Here is a 16,912-nt window from a genome sequence, read left to right on the forward strand (position 1 = left end):
TCTGTTATATCGCATGCCATGGTCGAATCCAGAAATGGAAAACTTTAGTCAACCTGTTGTGGCCTATGTTCTGCTCCGTGAGGGATGGTTAGATGTCCCTGAAATGTCCAATTGTTTTTGCTAAAATATTTTACTCACACAAATAGTATCCTGACCATAGGTCAGGACAGAATAGTATCCTGACAATACGTCAGAAACACTTGGCAAACTCCAATTTTTGCATCGGTGATTTTTGTTACCCTTAGATTTTCTTGCAGCTCAGTTCCCCATATTGACGGTAACTTACCACGACGGGGAGCTTACCATGTACCCAGTGCTGTGCTAAAGAGCTTTACCTGTGCGATTTCACTTAATCCACCCATCTATGAATTAAGTACCATTTACAGATGACAAAGCTTAAGCTTGGCGATACTAAAATTGCCAAAGGTCCCACTCTAGGAAGCCGTGGAGCTGAGAATTGAACGCGACTCGTAACACTTTTTAACTACTGCAGATTTTTGAGAGGACCAAGGAACATTTTCCCACCCAAATCTACTTCTGATTTGGTAAGCCTTCAGGTGAAACAAAACCATGGTCTGATGATGAAATTTCCCAGAGCAAGTTTCATTTGGAAGTCAAAGAGGTCTTCCGAAATGAAAAGTTAAAAATAAAAATGGTAGATAGATAAGTGCTATTCTTCCATTCTAGACAACTGTCCTCTTCCATGGCCCTACTGTGCATTTAAAGAGGAGATAAATAGACGCTAACCTGATAGTTCTTCTCTTGTATTCTATACATGTCATTCTATGCTGTCATCTGAGAAATAACTAAACCCCAGTACTTACTCTGACACTCAGAGAGAGAAAGAAAGAGAGCAAGAAGGAAGGGAGGGAAAGAAGAAGAGAGGGAGGAAGGAAGGAAAGACAGATCAACAAACCTTTGAAGTGACATGATTCTATCCCATTGCCATAATTTTCCTCTACATTGTATGCCTTGCAGTTCCCAAAATTTGACACTATTATGCCATTGGCTTGACCCATCATATAAATTGAGAAATCTTTCCCTGGAGTGAAAGGTTAGATGTAAAGAATAAAGCAAATGTTCACCCACTATTTGTTGAACTTATTGTAAAATACTTGATGTGCCCTTTCCTTCCTCACTTTTGATGTAACCTGTCTGAGTTCTACAGGAGGACAGTCAAAAGCCATTCAATGACATTGTATTTTAAGTCGTAAGCGATGTTGTTGGAATCGATGCTAAAAAAGTAGCCAGTAATAAACCCCAAATTTTCTCAATCTTGGTGTTTATTTTAGAAAATGATGCAGTGATCAATCTGACTTTAATGTATGCAAAATACAATCTTCTCTCTTCCTACTTTGGTAAGATTTAAGCAGATCTTTCTGACAATATGTTAAATTAGAAGTCACTAATTTTTGTAAAAAATAGTGTCTAAAAGAGATCTAAGAGCTGTGTCAATACATTTCTTTTATAGATGAGACAATCAAGGTCCAAAGAGATCAGGTGATTTTTGTAATCAGGATTCCTTCAATTATCTGTCCCATAAGCATGCTCCACAGGACGAGCATCGCTAGGCCAAGTACAGAAGGAGTCTCACATTCCAGCAGCTTACGCTCTGGTTGTTAGTAGCAGAATAGGAGTCTTCTGACTTTAACTCTTTTTTTGCTCTACTGCACAGATTCTTTGGGTAATATCTACATTTCATTCTATACCAGAGCAATAAAGACACATAGATTCCTCCATATTATATGATGTTAAGCCTCACAACAAACAACTGCCACATACAGTGACAAACAGAAGGTAACGATATCAACATAAAGATAAATCAACAATGGCTGACTATCTATAAAGATAAAAGTAATTTTATAATTGGTTTTTGTGCCTCTCCAACACTGGATGTCTTTAAATCAAGGTCACAGCACAGCAGAGAGAAGTTGAAACACTTTTTTGGCACATGGCACTTGACTCAAAACAATCATATCCGAATTCCTTTAAAGGAGAGGCATGACGGGGGCACCGACCTGGCTCAGTCTGTGGAGCATCTGACTCTTGATCTCGGGGTCATGAGTTCGAGCCTCATGTTGGGTGTAGAGAACACTCAAATCAATAAAATTTAAAGAAAAGATGCATGACATTCAGATGCCTCTCACATGTCTGAAGACTTTTCTAATAACCTTCAGGAAACATCCTTCATTAGTGCATACGACATGTTTCCAGCAAAGTAGTTTTTTAAGAGTAACAAATTTCCAGGCCTAAAACTCGGCTATTGCAACCTGAGAGGTTGGTCGAAAGCCATACTTCCTGCGCCCAGAAGAGCAACATTACATTCACGGGTCAGGACGGCCAGACTCACCTCATTTGGATACTCAGTGCTGGCATAGCACCCAAACTGAGTCTCTCCCCGCAATATGGCCAAGTGGTTGGCTTTCCACAGATGTAAGGGGTGTATCGTTTAAAGATAACTATTAACTTGCATAACTAATTTTCTGTAAGTGAAATAACTCCAGTCAGGGAATGCCTAAACCCATTTGTTCTTTAAGGAAAGGGAAAACACATATTAATTTGTATGAGCACAGAATAATTCGAAGAATTCTTTGGTGAGTCCCATCAAGCATCAATAAAACAGTTGACCTCATAATGGTGGGAGGTCTAAGGTAGGATTTCTAGGTTCATGACACCAAGAGTAGTCCATTACCGCGATTGCTATGTCAGCCGTTGCACCAGCCAAGAAGAGTATAGTTACTGATTCGATGTTTGCAGAGCAAAGATCCTGGTAATAAAACAGATCAACATCAAAACTAATTAATCAACTTGATGTGCAAATATTACCAGTCCAGTACCAACACAAAATGTTCTCTTGTGTTGTTATTAAAGCCTGTCACCTAACGCTGTTATTAGAATTTCAGAAAATGTAAGGTTTCGTGTTTTTATTATACTCCCATCTATCAAATTAAGCTGGTGACCCTCTCCTCTCTCTATGGCTTGATTTGCATTAAAATGGAACTAATCAAATTCTTATTTCAGTTAAGTGCTACAAATATTAACAAATGGAGATGCTGGGCGTTCGAGCTAATTTAATTTAACTGTTCTAGTGGCATTCTGGTATGGAGTTGTATCAGATCAACACTCTTCATTATTTCAAATTAATTCATTTATCAGTGAGTTCTACAACACCCTTAAGTGAGTTGGAAATATAGCTCAGGTTTCTCTCATTGTGAGAAATTCCCATTTTGGTTCCAAACCAGTAGGACACGTCTCACTCAACGTCAGCATTTCAATCCATCGCGATTCTGGAAAAGGAGCACTGGAGTTTGGGCGTGTGGGGTACTGCTGTTAACTTAGCAATTAACCTTTGACCCGGGCTTTCTATCCCCCTCCCCCCCCACACCACTGTAGGTTCTTATTCTATTCAAATTAGGAGCAGTAGCACTCGTCAGGTAACCAGAGGAGATCTGTCAGCTGGTCAAAGAATTGTCATTTCATATCCTTCTTTCAAAGAAGTAAAATATTCAACTTTCCTTATTAAGCTCGCTAATGTATTGTACATAGAAAAGGAAGTGGATCGCTGGAATACGTTTTGAAGTCTGGGGTGAAACGTTTCCTTTGGTGTGAATCGGAGGCTCTCGGTGCCCCGTGAAGACGACTAAATCTCTCGCGCTACGAGAAAAGGGAAGGGGGACGAGCCAGTCACTCAGAAAAGTGAGCCTCGACTGTCACAAAGGTGTATATTGCTGATGGTATCGATTCCCTTCTTTTTTTTACAGAAACATCTTGGAACTTGTCAAGCTTTACCGAAGGTGATTTGCGTTAAGTAATGCAACAGACCCTTTAATCTTGCAAACTCTTGACGTGTAATGTAGCCAAGCAAGGGGAAATTAATCAGTTAGTCGGAGAGAGCACTTCCTGCCGTGCTGTGCCCAGGCCTGAAGAGAAAGACCTCTGTGAAAGTAGAAGCCCTAAGGAATTCGTGCTACCTGCTTCCTCATCATTCATGCTATGAATATTCATCCGCTTCATTTGTTTTTTCCGGGAAGCGCTGCTTTGAAAGAAAGGAATTAAGAAAGGTGGTAAAGGAAAAAAGTCAATGGATTCCTGGGGCTTGTGTAGCTCGGAGAATAGGTACTGGGTCACAGAGACTCGTGTTCAATGGATACAAATCTACATGTGTTTGGAAATGAAAAAAAAAAATGTCATTGTCACCTCTTTAATGATTGATCTGAGTACAGTGGCCGCCCTTCATTTGTTGAGGCTACTGTTGTCAGCAGTGTGAAAACCAATTTCTAAAAATTGAGCCTGTAATTCAGTTTCGGAGGTAAAAATCTGCACGGATGGAACTATTCAGTAATTTGGTTCCTGCCTGACCTGGCAAGTTTCAGACCGAGGCGACCGTGGGGAATTGTCTCTCCTGCTCCTTCTGAGACCCTGCAATGTCTCGGTTACAAGCTAGAAGATCGTCAATTTGAGATTCTTGATTGCCTAAGTGTTTGCTTCAAAGTAAACAGGTAATCTCGCAATTAAAAAATCACGGTTCTTTCCCACTTGCTTCTCTGTTTTCCAAGAATGGTTTGAGCTGTAACGGAAGAATGAATGTACCTCAGATGGTAGTTCCAGGGTCTGCAAGAGTCGGGCATCCGTCTGTTCTTATAAAGTTTCTGTCTGACCTTTTGGTAGAGCAATTTTAGGAATGAACCCCAGATGAATGAGTGAAAGCCATCAGATTTATCTGATAAGCACCCTAACGGAAACATTTTTAAAAAAAGAAGCAAGGATCCTTTTTCTTGTGTTTCAAGGATGTTTCTCCTTCCTGAGCGATCATCTTGGTGACTATCTCCAAGATGTACCAAGAGCTACTGAACGATAGTTTCAGTTATGGGCTCCAGTATCGTGCTGAACACGATGACAAAAGTCATTTTTCAGAACTAGCTCTTGGCTCAAACACTGACATTTAATGGCAAAAACTGGCCTACCACCGTGTGACTTATTTTCAATTGCAAGGCAGTGGAAACTAGTACGTGAAAGAAAATGGTAATTTCCTGAACTCCAAAGCCAAAATGGGCAACAAAGCAACTCTGAAGCCTACAATGAGTTGGTTGACCGTGGGGAACCCGGGAGCAATAAACATTCCTCTTAAGCAAGGCTCATGAGTGAGACTGGCTATAAGCTGTGTTGGGACAGAAGGTGATTGAAGAGGACGCCTACCAGTGGCTCATGGGGAATATTTGCCTTTTTAGAGAGCAGAGGTTCAAGGTAGCCCCCTGCTATTCCATAACTATGACGATAGATACACCCATATATGAAGGGCCAAGGCAGAAGACAGAGAAGATGCCAGGGGTTTCATGTCTGAGACTAACTCTGTCTCTAAGGGAACAGCTCTCCTTGGTCATTGGCCCCTATGCTGCTAACTAGCTCTGCATGCCAAGAGCTTCTGATGGATTACAAGATGAGATATTCAAAGGTATTGTAAGTACTCTTGCTCGTAGAACACGAACCATTGAATTATCCCTCATTTCAACAGCAACGAGATTCAGGGTTACTATGGCCTTACGCATCATCCCATTGTAAATACGTCATGACGTCACGAGAGCCTCCGTGTTCAAATTCACTAAAACAGGTTTCCACGTTCCAAGTCTGTGTCTCTATCCGCAAATTGGAAACATAACTTTGGGAGAATGATTTTCAGAATAACGGAAGTGAAAAGAGAGTGGACAGTGAAGCAATTTCTCACCATACACGAAACCACTTAGAGTACTGATAGCCCTAAAGCTCTGATTTTTTTTTCTCATGACTAAGTTTCCTTTAACTTAGGGGCTTTCGACATCTGAATTTTCCGGATGATTACTGACACATCTTCACCAAACTGAAGCAGACACAATGGCATTGTTAAAAAATAAAGACTGCCCACATGAATGCCAATATCCCAATGAAAAGTGAAGAAGGAGGTCACTCAAGGAGTAAATTTGGTCTTGGTGAGGTCAAACATTTGGCTGCTTGGGAAAATCCAGATGTGTGAATGATACGGTTTTTCATCTGGTAGTCTGGTGTTGTCTCGATAGACAGAAAATGCTCAGGTGTTGTAGGTAATGAAATTTAACTTTCTTGTTGCAGTAATCTGTTGCTGGTGATATTCTGCTGCTAACAATCTCTTTGTTGTGCAAAGAGGAATAAATAACGCAGAGCAAATGCTATTTGATTTTTTTATTTACTTTTGGCACACCCAAGAGTGGAAAAGGTTTGGGAGGCTGTCCTGGGGCGGGGGAGGGGGGGGTATTCCGATGGGATTGAGGCACAGACCTCCCTCACCGAGCCGGTTCTGGAGGCCTGCCACTCGGCTCCTTCCTGCCGAGGAAACTTTTTATCCAGCTCTTTTCCATCCTTTTATACTTGCCCCTCTGCTCGTCATGTAGGTCTTACTCGCTCACAAAGTCTACTTGACAGAAGAGTTTAAGGGAAATGCAGAGTCGTTAACTTTTCATTCTTCAAGTAGGAAGTTTCCATTGCAAGGACTTCTTAGATCTTTGAAGCAGAAAAATCATTTAAACTACTCAATGCAGTTATTTCGTGGTGCATGTTGCGGTGTGGACAGAAGTAAAAGCTATTTTTCCCAAATTATACAAAATGCCTACTTGGTTTGGTTTATTGATGTCGTCCTGATTGCCAAGGACTGACTGGTTATACACAGTGGAAGAGTAGTGTTGTCTTTGTCGTCCCAGAAAACGGAAAAAAAGAGAAAATGTCAAAGGAAAGTTCACTCTCCAGAAAGAAAGTTTGAGATAGTCGTATGACTCTTGTGTTTGTGACTAATTAGGGGCGTTTCCTTCCTTGTTTCCTCTGACTTGGCTCTGGACTAGTGAGTGTGTGTATTTCATCAAATTGGGTGCTTACCTCATTTTCTATTCTGAGGCTGGACAGGAAAACAGGCAAGTTATTCCGACCGATTTTCTCTTCTGTGAGTTTAAGTTGCGGAACTCGTTCCGAGGCACTGACCGTAAGCAGGCACACAGAGCGCGATCGAAATGTCACGAGAGCATTTCCAGAGAAAAATCGAAATGTTTTGTACATTCTTAGCGTTTTGATTGCGTCAAATGCTACCTTTCAGCGCCAATTTAGAACGACTTCGTGGGGTAGGCATTGCCCATGTCCTTGTTGGGTCCCTCCTCCCATCACGTGCAGACGTTTCCGAAAGCAATCGGATGCTCCACCTTGTGTAGCAAGGGCCTCCGGCCACTGGGTGTCGCTGCTCTGTGCTGACTGTGTCTTGAAAACGCTCCTTCGGATGGCTGACCCGGTTTGCTAGCCCCCCACCTGTGAAAGCCCTCGGGACCACCGCGCCGCCACTTCCTGTCGCAGGTGTACAAACCAACCCGGTTTGGCTTGGCTTTTCTTTTTCCTTGAGATTTTTGACTTCACCAGATCTTTTCGCAAATCGTTTTACTTTCATGTTACCGACAGGATATTTAGTTCAGTGTTTCAGTCAACTGGCAACCAAGAGGCGACAATCCGTTGGCAACTACAGAAATTTTAGGTGTTTTGGTTTGATTTGTTTTCAGTTATCTTTTATTATGTAATAATTGAATGGAATTTGTGGTTTGGTAGAAAACTAAAAGTCCCTGAGTTGAATATAACGGCTGTTGTAATTATCCTTAAATATATTCTACGAAACAGTATCCTTTCACACTATGAAGTATACTCCTTTCTGGAGACAAGAAGATGGAAGGGCCGTGGTCCAGCGGTGGAAACACACACAGGGGCCTAGCATCTGCGCCCCTTGAGTCCTCATTCCTGGTCGGTCCCTTCAGCCTCAGAAACTCGCCCTCAGCCTCCTTTTTCCCATATGTAAACGAGAGATAATCTTTATCTACCTACCTCATAGTGATTTTGTGAAGATGCGTTAAGTTGGTAAAGTGCGTCGGCACTTGAGTAGCGGTGTTAGCGCAAAGGAGGCCTGTGCGCAGCCCTGAAATAGGCTACAGGAGGGGGAAGTGGAGGCAGCTTAGTAACACGACAGCAATAAATCACCAAGCAGAGAGTACGAGTATTTGTGATCACTTAGCAGAAGTGAAACTTTTTCTTCAAAGGTTTATGTAGAACTTTTTTTTTTTTAATTATCAGCTTTTAATGACAAAAAGTAATTCCTTTCATACAAACGTTGAGAAGCTTCGTACGGAAGGACGATTTCCCTCGTAGCCAAGCTGAATTTTATGAAATAGTTATTAAATATATCCGGAAGACTGGGCTCCTTCTGATGCCTAAAGAGTTTGCATGCCTGATCCCCAAACTACATTTTCCAGAATGCCTGCCTGATACCTGAGTTCAGGACTCACGATTGCCAAGTGGTGTTCTGGAACCCACTACCAGGAGGGAAAATTTTTAATCGATATTGAGATTAGATTTTGTGTTGTTTCCGGTGAAGTTCTTTTTTGACTCTTAGATGACACATCCCTCCCTTCACTACCCAATAAAAGAATGTAAAGCCTTATTTATGCCTGGAACTTCTGAATTGGTTTCTTTTCCGATTATAAATACATTTTAAGATTTTCTAAGAAGTGTTTACACAAGGGCTTCAGCTATATATTGATATACATGTATCCTCATACATGCATAGATCTGAGTATTCAACTATAGGACACAGGAGATGGTGGGGAAACAACCATAGAGAACATCCTGTACAACTTCCCCCAAAAGTCACATGCTTTTTCTTACTTAAATATTTAGTCCGGATAGGAACTAGTGCTAAATCACATAATTTGGGGTTATAAATATTTATCATTTTTCAGTCGTGGCGGTAATACTGTAACGTAGGAATATACCCATTAAACTATACTAACAATTCAGATAATGTCTTAATGCTGTGACTTCACAAGGAAGAGTTATGTACATAAATACTGTCATTGTGCCCTTAGTTAATAATTATATTCCTTTGCAAAAAAAAAAATGCATGCTCTTAAAAACACGAAATAAGGTTTCAGAAAGTTTATCTTGATAAATGGGTTTAAAATCATGTTGTGCCTAGAACTACACAAAGGACACATTCAACATAATCTCTTCTGGATTCTACAATCTAGTTGCCAGTGGTATAGCTTAAAATTTCACATTGGTTATACATTTCTAATGCATGGTATTAAGGTTTCCGGAGCATGAATTTAACCTAGGCAATTGCCTGATCCATTAAAAAAAAAAATGTTTATGTTGCCATGCCAGACTTAAGACAAATACTTTTTTTTAGACTCAAAATATGAGTATAGTAAGCGAGTCAAAATGATTTGGATTCCTCTGACTTTTTTCCCCCAAGTTCCACGCATCAATATTTTTCAAACCCAAAGTGCATCAGAATATCCTTGTTTCTGAAGGGAAATATCCATATCGTTTGTTTTTGTGCAAGAAAACTGAAGTTAACGGGACTGGATTCAGGGACGTGCAAATAAGATACAGTGTGGCACGTTCTAGGGGGGCTGGCCAGGATGAGGGGGGCGCTGGGAGAGAAGGCATCACTGGCAGGCTTACCACCAAGGTACAAAACAGAATCTAAACGTAGTAGCTGGACAACTCTTTGAAGTGATGGAAATGGAATTCCTCACCAAAGAGATGAACACACAGGTGGAGACATGTTATTAGACAGAAGCTATGCATCTAATTGCGGGGAAAACGAAGTTTGAACCTCCCCTACTTCACTCTTAAGGCTTTCAAGCCCACATGGAAGGCTCTAGAGTCTTCCCCAAAATAGAAGACTTTTTTAGAGAACTACTTTTTAGCAAAGATGCATGTGATTGTACTGCCGTGGACCAGCCATTATGTAATTATCACATATGTGATGCTTTACAAATGTAGTTGTCAACTCTTAGGGTCACTTCCAGTAAATTCTGTCCCATAAACATGTGGCAGAAAATTCTCTTGCTCCAAAGGAATGCCTACCAACTTGCTTACAGCCAGTCTTACCCCTCGCATCTTACTATCGCAAAACGTTCATATCCAGATGGTATGGGACGGTTGAAAAATGAAGCTTTCGGTAAATTGCTTATTGAAGGTCTCACCTGAAGCTTCTCTTCAGTGAAGGGGGCAGGAGGAGCGGGGAACCTGGGTGAGACTCTTGTCTCTATTAAATTGTCTCTGCTTTTCTTCTCAGTTACCAGACAGCTTGGTAGCCTGGAGAGCAAGATGATAGGGAAACGTGCACATTAGGTTTTTCCCATTCCCAGAGCAAGGAGGGCAACCAGGAAGCCAGAGGTTCCCACGCCTTTGAAACCAAATAGTACATTGAATTTAGGGCTAAGACAAAAAAGAAAAAAAAATGTTGTAGAGTATGAGCGACGTCATCCTTCCTACCAGTTCTTTTCTCAGTTTCTACTGAATTCTTTTTACGGTCTAGACCAGAGGTTTCTAATAATGATCACTGATGCCATTTTATGTTATAGCTTCCACGCAGAAATGGTGAAAGCATGAGTTACCCCCAAAATTACCGGGAATACTGACTTTGTCTGAAACTGACACCCTCCCTAGCAAACTAGAAACAAATACAACTTAGTATTCTGGCGTCACTACGAACATCTAGTAAAAAAACAAAAAGTAAACAAAAGGAGCGTTTTGCTCAGCATTAAACCATCGCACAACATAAACCCGTTTCCAAATGGCAAGGATTTTTACTACTGACATTCGTCCTTCCTTCTGCGTTATTTTCAGTAACTAATTTTCACATCTAACTACCTCAGCTACCGTCCTTTCGTTTAGAAACATGAAACCATGCACTTTGTAACCAACAGGTTTTTCATTTCAAATTTCAAAAGGATACTTGGTGCAAAGCAATTTTCCAAAATTTATATATGACGGAAGAAACCCACCCTCAGCAGCTTGTCCTTAACTCTGTTTGGTTGTTTCTGAGTTGGATTGGGGTTAAAAAAAAAAAAAGAAAGAAAGAAAGAAAGAAAGAAAATTCGTTTCCACTTAACACCAAGAAAAGCTGCTCTATATTTGCTTGATTTGCCTTAAGTATTTTGTGCTCCTTTCCCTGTTCAATTTTTTTTGTTTGTTTGTGTTAAAGCGATCTCTGAAAAGAAAATGTAACAGGTGGCAGTGAGCATCAACTAAGAGAAGGGACCAATCATTTCTCAGTTCCCTGTCGTCAACTCTGCATGACATTCTGATTGTGCGAAATTGCCATTCCTGTGTTTCTCTCTCCCATGACCACTAGAGAAATAAGGTCCGAGAGACCCCACGTGTGTGTTTAGGGAACGGTGTAGACATTTCCCCCAGGACAAGCACAGTGCCTGGACCCGAATGATAACCTTGGCGGTTCTTGGGCTTTTACTTTGTAAACATTGTACAAATGTATTTGGAATCTTATTTGAAATGAAGAGTTAAACTAGTTACGAAATTCTTTTCCTTCCTGTAAATATATATATTCAAACTCCATGTATCCAAACATTCCTTTAGCGTTCGGATTGTAAGAGTGTCTTTATTGGCTGGAGGCCGCCGTCTCGGGCCGCGGTCCCACGTGCTCTAGTGGAAAGCACAGTGTGTGGTGTATTTGATGTACTATAATACCATAGTTATTTTGGTCTGTTAAGTAAGTTGCAATTTGTGATGAAATGAAGTGGAAAGTAGTGCTTCATAACGAGCAAATTTCCTCAGTTACATGATTTTTTCTTGTAAAACTTAAAAAAAAAAAAAGAAAACTTGAAATTTTATATATTTGGATTTTGTAGATTTTTTTTTTTATTTTATTGCAACACAAGGTACCAAAATCATTAAATAAAGTACACTGTGGTCATTTTAACAGAAGTCTGAGTTCCTGATTCTTTCTAAGTGCACGAAGAGAGCAGTCGTTGTGGGTCTGAGAAGGGAAGGTGGCAGAAGGCCATATTCTCAGGCATAGTCTTGAGACAAAGTGATTGAAACCTGAAAGTAAACGAAGCTGAATTCTGTCAAATCTGAAATAAGTTTAAAATGAAATTATATCCATTTCTAAGTGTATTTCATTTGTTTATTTCTGAAACATGCTACAGAATGTTTCTCCAGAACCACTATAAAGAGATGTTTCAGATCACAAAGAGGGTAAACATCTAAATAATAAACATTAATAAAAGGAAAAACTGTCAGCGAACAAAAGTGCTTTAAAAAAGATGAAGTGGGGGCATCTGGGTGGCTCAGTCGGTTAAGCGTCCGACTTCAGTTCAGGCCATGATGTCACAGTTTGTGGGTTCGAGCCCCGCATGGGGCTCTGTGCTGACAGCTCAAAGCCTGGAGCCTGCTTCACATTCTGTATCTGCCTCTCTCTCTACCCCTCCCTCACTCACAGTCTGTCTCTCTCTCTCTCTCTCAAAAATAAACAAACATTAAAAAAAATTGTTTTAAAGATGAAGTGTCTAAATGCCTGATTCTTCTACAAAATTAGGGCTTATGCTTTATATGATTGTTTTCCTTAAAATATTCTTTTGTCTGTTTGTTTTAAGGAAATTTTCTTTTTCTGTACAGTTTGGCCAGAGGTCTAGCGGTTTATAAAAGCCTTCCTTTATCAAAGGGAACTACAGCATACGCTGTGACGATATGTGTAGAAAGTATTACCAATGTCAAATAGAAACAGATACTACTATTAGAAAGACCAATGATATAAATTTCAAGAATTCATTTCTTTTCAGAGTAATTTATTAGAGTGCTCCTTATGACTATAATAGTAACATGTGCTGAATGTAAAAATACATGGTTAGTATTGGGGTTGGGAAGGAAGTCACAGCAGGGAAGGAGGTGGGGTCCCTGGATGAGCAGAGTCCTTACCTCACTTTGCCTGACTCAAAACGGAAGCAAGCAAAATTTAAACTTCTACTGGGTTGAGCTACTGACAGTTGGGGTTGTCTGTGACAGCAGTTAGCTTCCTCTGACTTCTAAAGGAGCATTCCATGGACCAGGGATCTACAATTAGCTCAGCCATGAGGATGATTAGCTCAACTTCCTACCTGAGTTTCAAAAACAAAGAGGAAAAGAAAGGGCGATTCGTGTCTTTTCTATATTCTCTACAATGAGTGGGTATTGTTATAATCTGAAAACAAGTAACATGTATATTTAAGGGTAATTTTTTTTAAAAGAAAACATACCAGGAGCATCTGGATGGCTCAGTCGGTCAAGTGTCCAACTTCAGCTCAGGTCATGATCTCGTGGTTTGTGGGTTCGAGCCCCATGCTGGGCTCTGTGCTGACAGCTCGGAGCCTGGAGCCTCTTTCAGATTCTGTGTCTCCCTCTCTCGCTGCCCCTCCCCTGCTCACGCTCTGTCTCTGTCTCAAAAATAAATAACACACACACAAAAAAAAAAGAAAAGAAAGAAAGAAAAATATACCATATTCCTGAATTAGAAAACTTAATTTGGTGAAGAATGCAATTTGCCTCTGATTAATCTAGAAACAAAATACAACTCAAAATAGAGCCGCAAACATATTTTATAAAGCTTGACAAAATGATTATAAAGTTGATCTGGAAGAATAAAAGCATTATAGTAATCAAGTATTTGGTTTTTAAATAAGAGTATTGATGGAACTTGCCCTCCCAACCTGTTATAAGTAACAATAACAGTGTTACCAGCACAAGGATATATTTAAAAGTTCAGAAACAGAATCTTATATTTTATATAAATGAACTTAATATATGATCATTTTAAATCAGTAGAAAAAAGATGCCCTCTTCAATAGATGGTCTTAGAATAACCAGCTCACCAACAGGGTCACCTCTTACCTCCAAATCAGATCATACAGATTAAAGATCTAGCCCTGAGAAAAGTTCAACTACAAAAATAGTATGCTCCTGTCATCTGAGATGGGAAATATCTTCTTTTCTTTTCTTTTCTTTTTAGATTTATTTATTTATTTATTTTTGAGAGACAGGGAGAGACAGAGCACAAGCAGGGGATGGGTAGAGAGAGGAGGAGACACAGAATCCGAAGCAGGCTCCAGGCTCTGAGCTGTCAGCACAGAGCCTGACGCGAGCCTTGAACTCACAACCGCGAGATCATGACCTGAGCTGCAGTCAGACGCTTAACCAACTGAGTCACCCAGGCGCCCCGATGGGAAATACTTTCTAAGTTTCATGAAAGAGACAGAGAAAAAGAGAGATCATTGATAAGGAAGTGAACCAAGGAAGGATACGTATATCTATATCCATATCTATATCGATATACACACACATACATAGATACACATATATCCATTACTTCTCTTAAAGGAGAAATACAATTGTCCAAAAATCAACTAAAAAAAATTATTGAACGTACTAAACTGGACAAATATCCTAAAATGTATATACAAAGATGTTTAGAACAGGAAAAATTGGAAAAAGCTATGGTATATCCTTACAATGAAATATCCTATAACAAGGAAAAATAATAACTTTTAAAAAGTCTTTTTTGCACTAAATGACAATATTAATTATTAAAACTTCATTTTGAAAGCAAAGAACAAAGAAACAAGCGTCTCGGTAAACCATAAACAAAAATGCACTAGTACATTAGAATATCCAGCAAATAGCGGCATAATGGACGAAGAATATTGAAAGGAAAACTGACTAGTTAAATACTCAGCTGCCTGAGAATAGTCCTGTCTGACATGCCGTTTGATCAGTGAGTATGAAATTGGCAACTACTCCAGGTGCGCATTGAATTTCTTTGACAGATTTTCAAAAGAAAGACGCACCCTCGTAGGGCAGCACCTGAAAGCTTCTCAGAAGGGTCTGTGCCTAGAGCAGGTCTACAAACAGTAACCGGGTCTTGAAAGACTTTAGGACAAGTCTGCATTTTTCAGACAATCGGAGTAAGCGTGAAAAAAGACAAGAGACAAGCAATGGTCACCTTGAGAACGAACATGCATGCAGGAAACCAGGACTGCTGGAGAAGTCTTGCAAAGGAATTACTGTGCTTATTCAGTAGAGCCAAAACATGGTGGCACCTACTACATATTGAGTACGAGGCTCAAAACACAGGGCGCTTGGGTGGCTCAGTCGGTTAAGCGCCTGACTTCAGCTTGGGTCATGATCTCATAGTCTGTGAGTTCAAGCCCTTCCCTGGGCTCTGTGCTGACATCTCAGAGCCTGGAGCCTGCTTCAGATTCTGTCTCCTTCTCTCTCCGCCCCTCCCCTGCTCATGCTCTGTCTCTTTCTCTCTTGCTCTCAAAAATAAATAAACATTAAAAAATTAAAAAAAAAAAAAGAGGATCAAAAGCCAAGAACCACCCAAACAATTAAGTTGAATTATTCCTGTCTTTAAAATCTTCATTTCTAGTTCCAATTCTCTATATATGACCAGCCCTGCCGAAAACCGGTTGGCATTGACCCTTTACATAATGAAAACCCTCACTGCCTTTCCATCTCACAGACAAACAAGAGACATAAACTCTGACCCTTCTCCTGAAAATCAGAATCTATCTGTATTTGCAACCATCCTTGCCACTGTCCCCAAAAGACATCCCTACATCTTTTCCCAGGGCTTAAATGTCCACTGTGCTTTATAAACCCATTCCTTTTTTTTTTTTTTAACATTTATTTATTATTGAAAGAGTCAGAGTGTGAGCAGGGGAGGGGCAGAGGGAGAGGGAGACACAGAATCCAAAGCATGCTCCAGGCTCCGAGCTGCCAGCACAGAGCCTGACGCGGGGCTTGAACTCACAGACCGTGAGATCATGACCTGAGCTGAAGTCAGATGCTTAACCCACTGAGCCACCCAGGCGCCCCCAAATCCATTACTTTTTACTTCATTTATGGGACATCACTCCATCTCCTCTCCCTGTCTTTCATATCTTTTCTGAGACCATTTTCATTCTGTCTGCCATCACGCCAAAATTGTGCGAGACAAAAATCAAAACTTCGATTTTTCCCCCTTTCCCTCTCTCTCTCTCTTCCTCTTTTTTTTTAAGTTTATTTATTTTGAGAGAGAGAAAGAGAGAGAGAATGAGAGCGTGAACAGGGGAAGAACACACAGAGAGAGAAAGGGAGAGAGAGAATCCCAAGCAGGCTGTCAGCACAGAGCCCCATGTGGGGCTCAAGCTCACAAACCATGAGCTCATGACCTGTGCCGAGATCAAGAGTCGAATGCTTAACCAACAGAGCCACCCAGGTTGCCCCTCTTCCTCGTCTTCTCGTCTTTCCCTTTTCCTTATTCATTCAAAAGCAGAAAAATTGAAGTGTCAGTTCCTTCAGAGTAGAGATCACATCATGGTTTTGGTTTGCTTTTTATTGAATGAATAAATGAATATTATCATAGACAGATTCATTAAGTTCTTTGCAACCTAACTTTCCTCATCTAAAGGTGGTTGTAGTGAGGGCTGTACAGAAATCACCTGCTCAGTGGCGGCACCTTAGTAACAAATAAGATAACCACTGCTGCTGAATTAACTTCTGACAATGAAGAAGTTGCTCCTTCCCAAGTTCAATGGCCTCTGCACTATTCTCCCACTTGATTTTTCTGGCTGCAAGTAGAGGTGTGAGGTCTCTTTCTGCCTTTCTGTATTCTCCCTTTTCTCTCTCTGGGTGGGACCTCTTCCTCTTCTCATGCTGAAATGTTGGTGATTCTCGATGTTCCTTCCTCAGCCCTCTTCTCATCTTCCTTAAGGTCTAGCAAAGCCACTCCTGACGCTTTAACTACTGTTACGCACAGAAGATTGCTAAAAATATCCCATCTGGGGAGGCTCAGACATATAAAGCCCCTATTTAAAGAAAAATAAAAGAGCGTCCATTCCCCCCAATTTTTCGAACTATTGGTCATCAGATATGCCATTGGAAATATGTTCCCATTTTCTTTTTTGATGACTCAAGAATGGATTGCCCAGAATAAATTGCCACGCAGAGCAGAACGTTTTGGTATAGTTATTTCACTACTGATTTTGGTCCACTCTTTATTGCCTTCGGGAGAAGCGTGTCAGGAATTGCTTAAGATTGTTAGTATTGTTGA

General features: G+C 40.5%; 1 protein-coding gene across 1 annotated transcript in view; it reads left to right on the plus strand.

The window, feature by feature from the left end:
• The window catches only part of XKR4 (XK related 4), a 433,263-nt gene extending 421,499 nt beyond the window's left edge, over nucleotides 1-11,764 (plus strand). Inside the window, exon 4 of the transcript XR_006300440.1 lies at nucleotides 3,762-11,764. The gene's annotated coding sequence lies outside the window, so the exon portion shown is untranslated. The remainder of the gene's footprint in view (nucleotides 1-3,761) is intronic.
• The last annotated feature ends 5,148 nt before the right edge of the window (nucleotides 11,765-16,912 follow it).

Source organism: Prionailurus bengalensis, chromosome F2, assembly GCF_016509475.1.
Source record: "Prionailurus bengalensis isolate Pbe53 chromosome F2, Fcat_Pben_1.1_paternal_pri, whole genome shotgun sequence".
Taxonomy (NCBI): domain Eukaryota; kingdom Metazoa; phylum Chordata; class Mammalia; order Carnivora; family Felidae; genus Prionailurus; species Prionailurus bengalensis.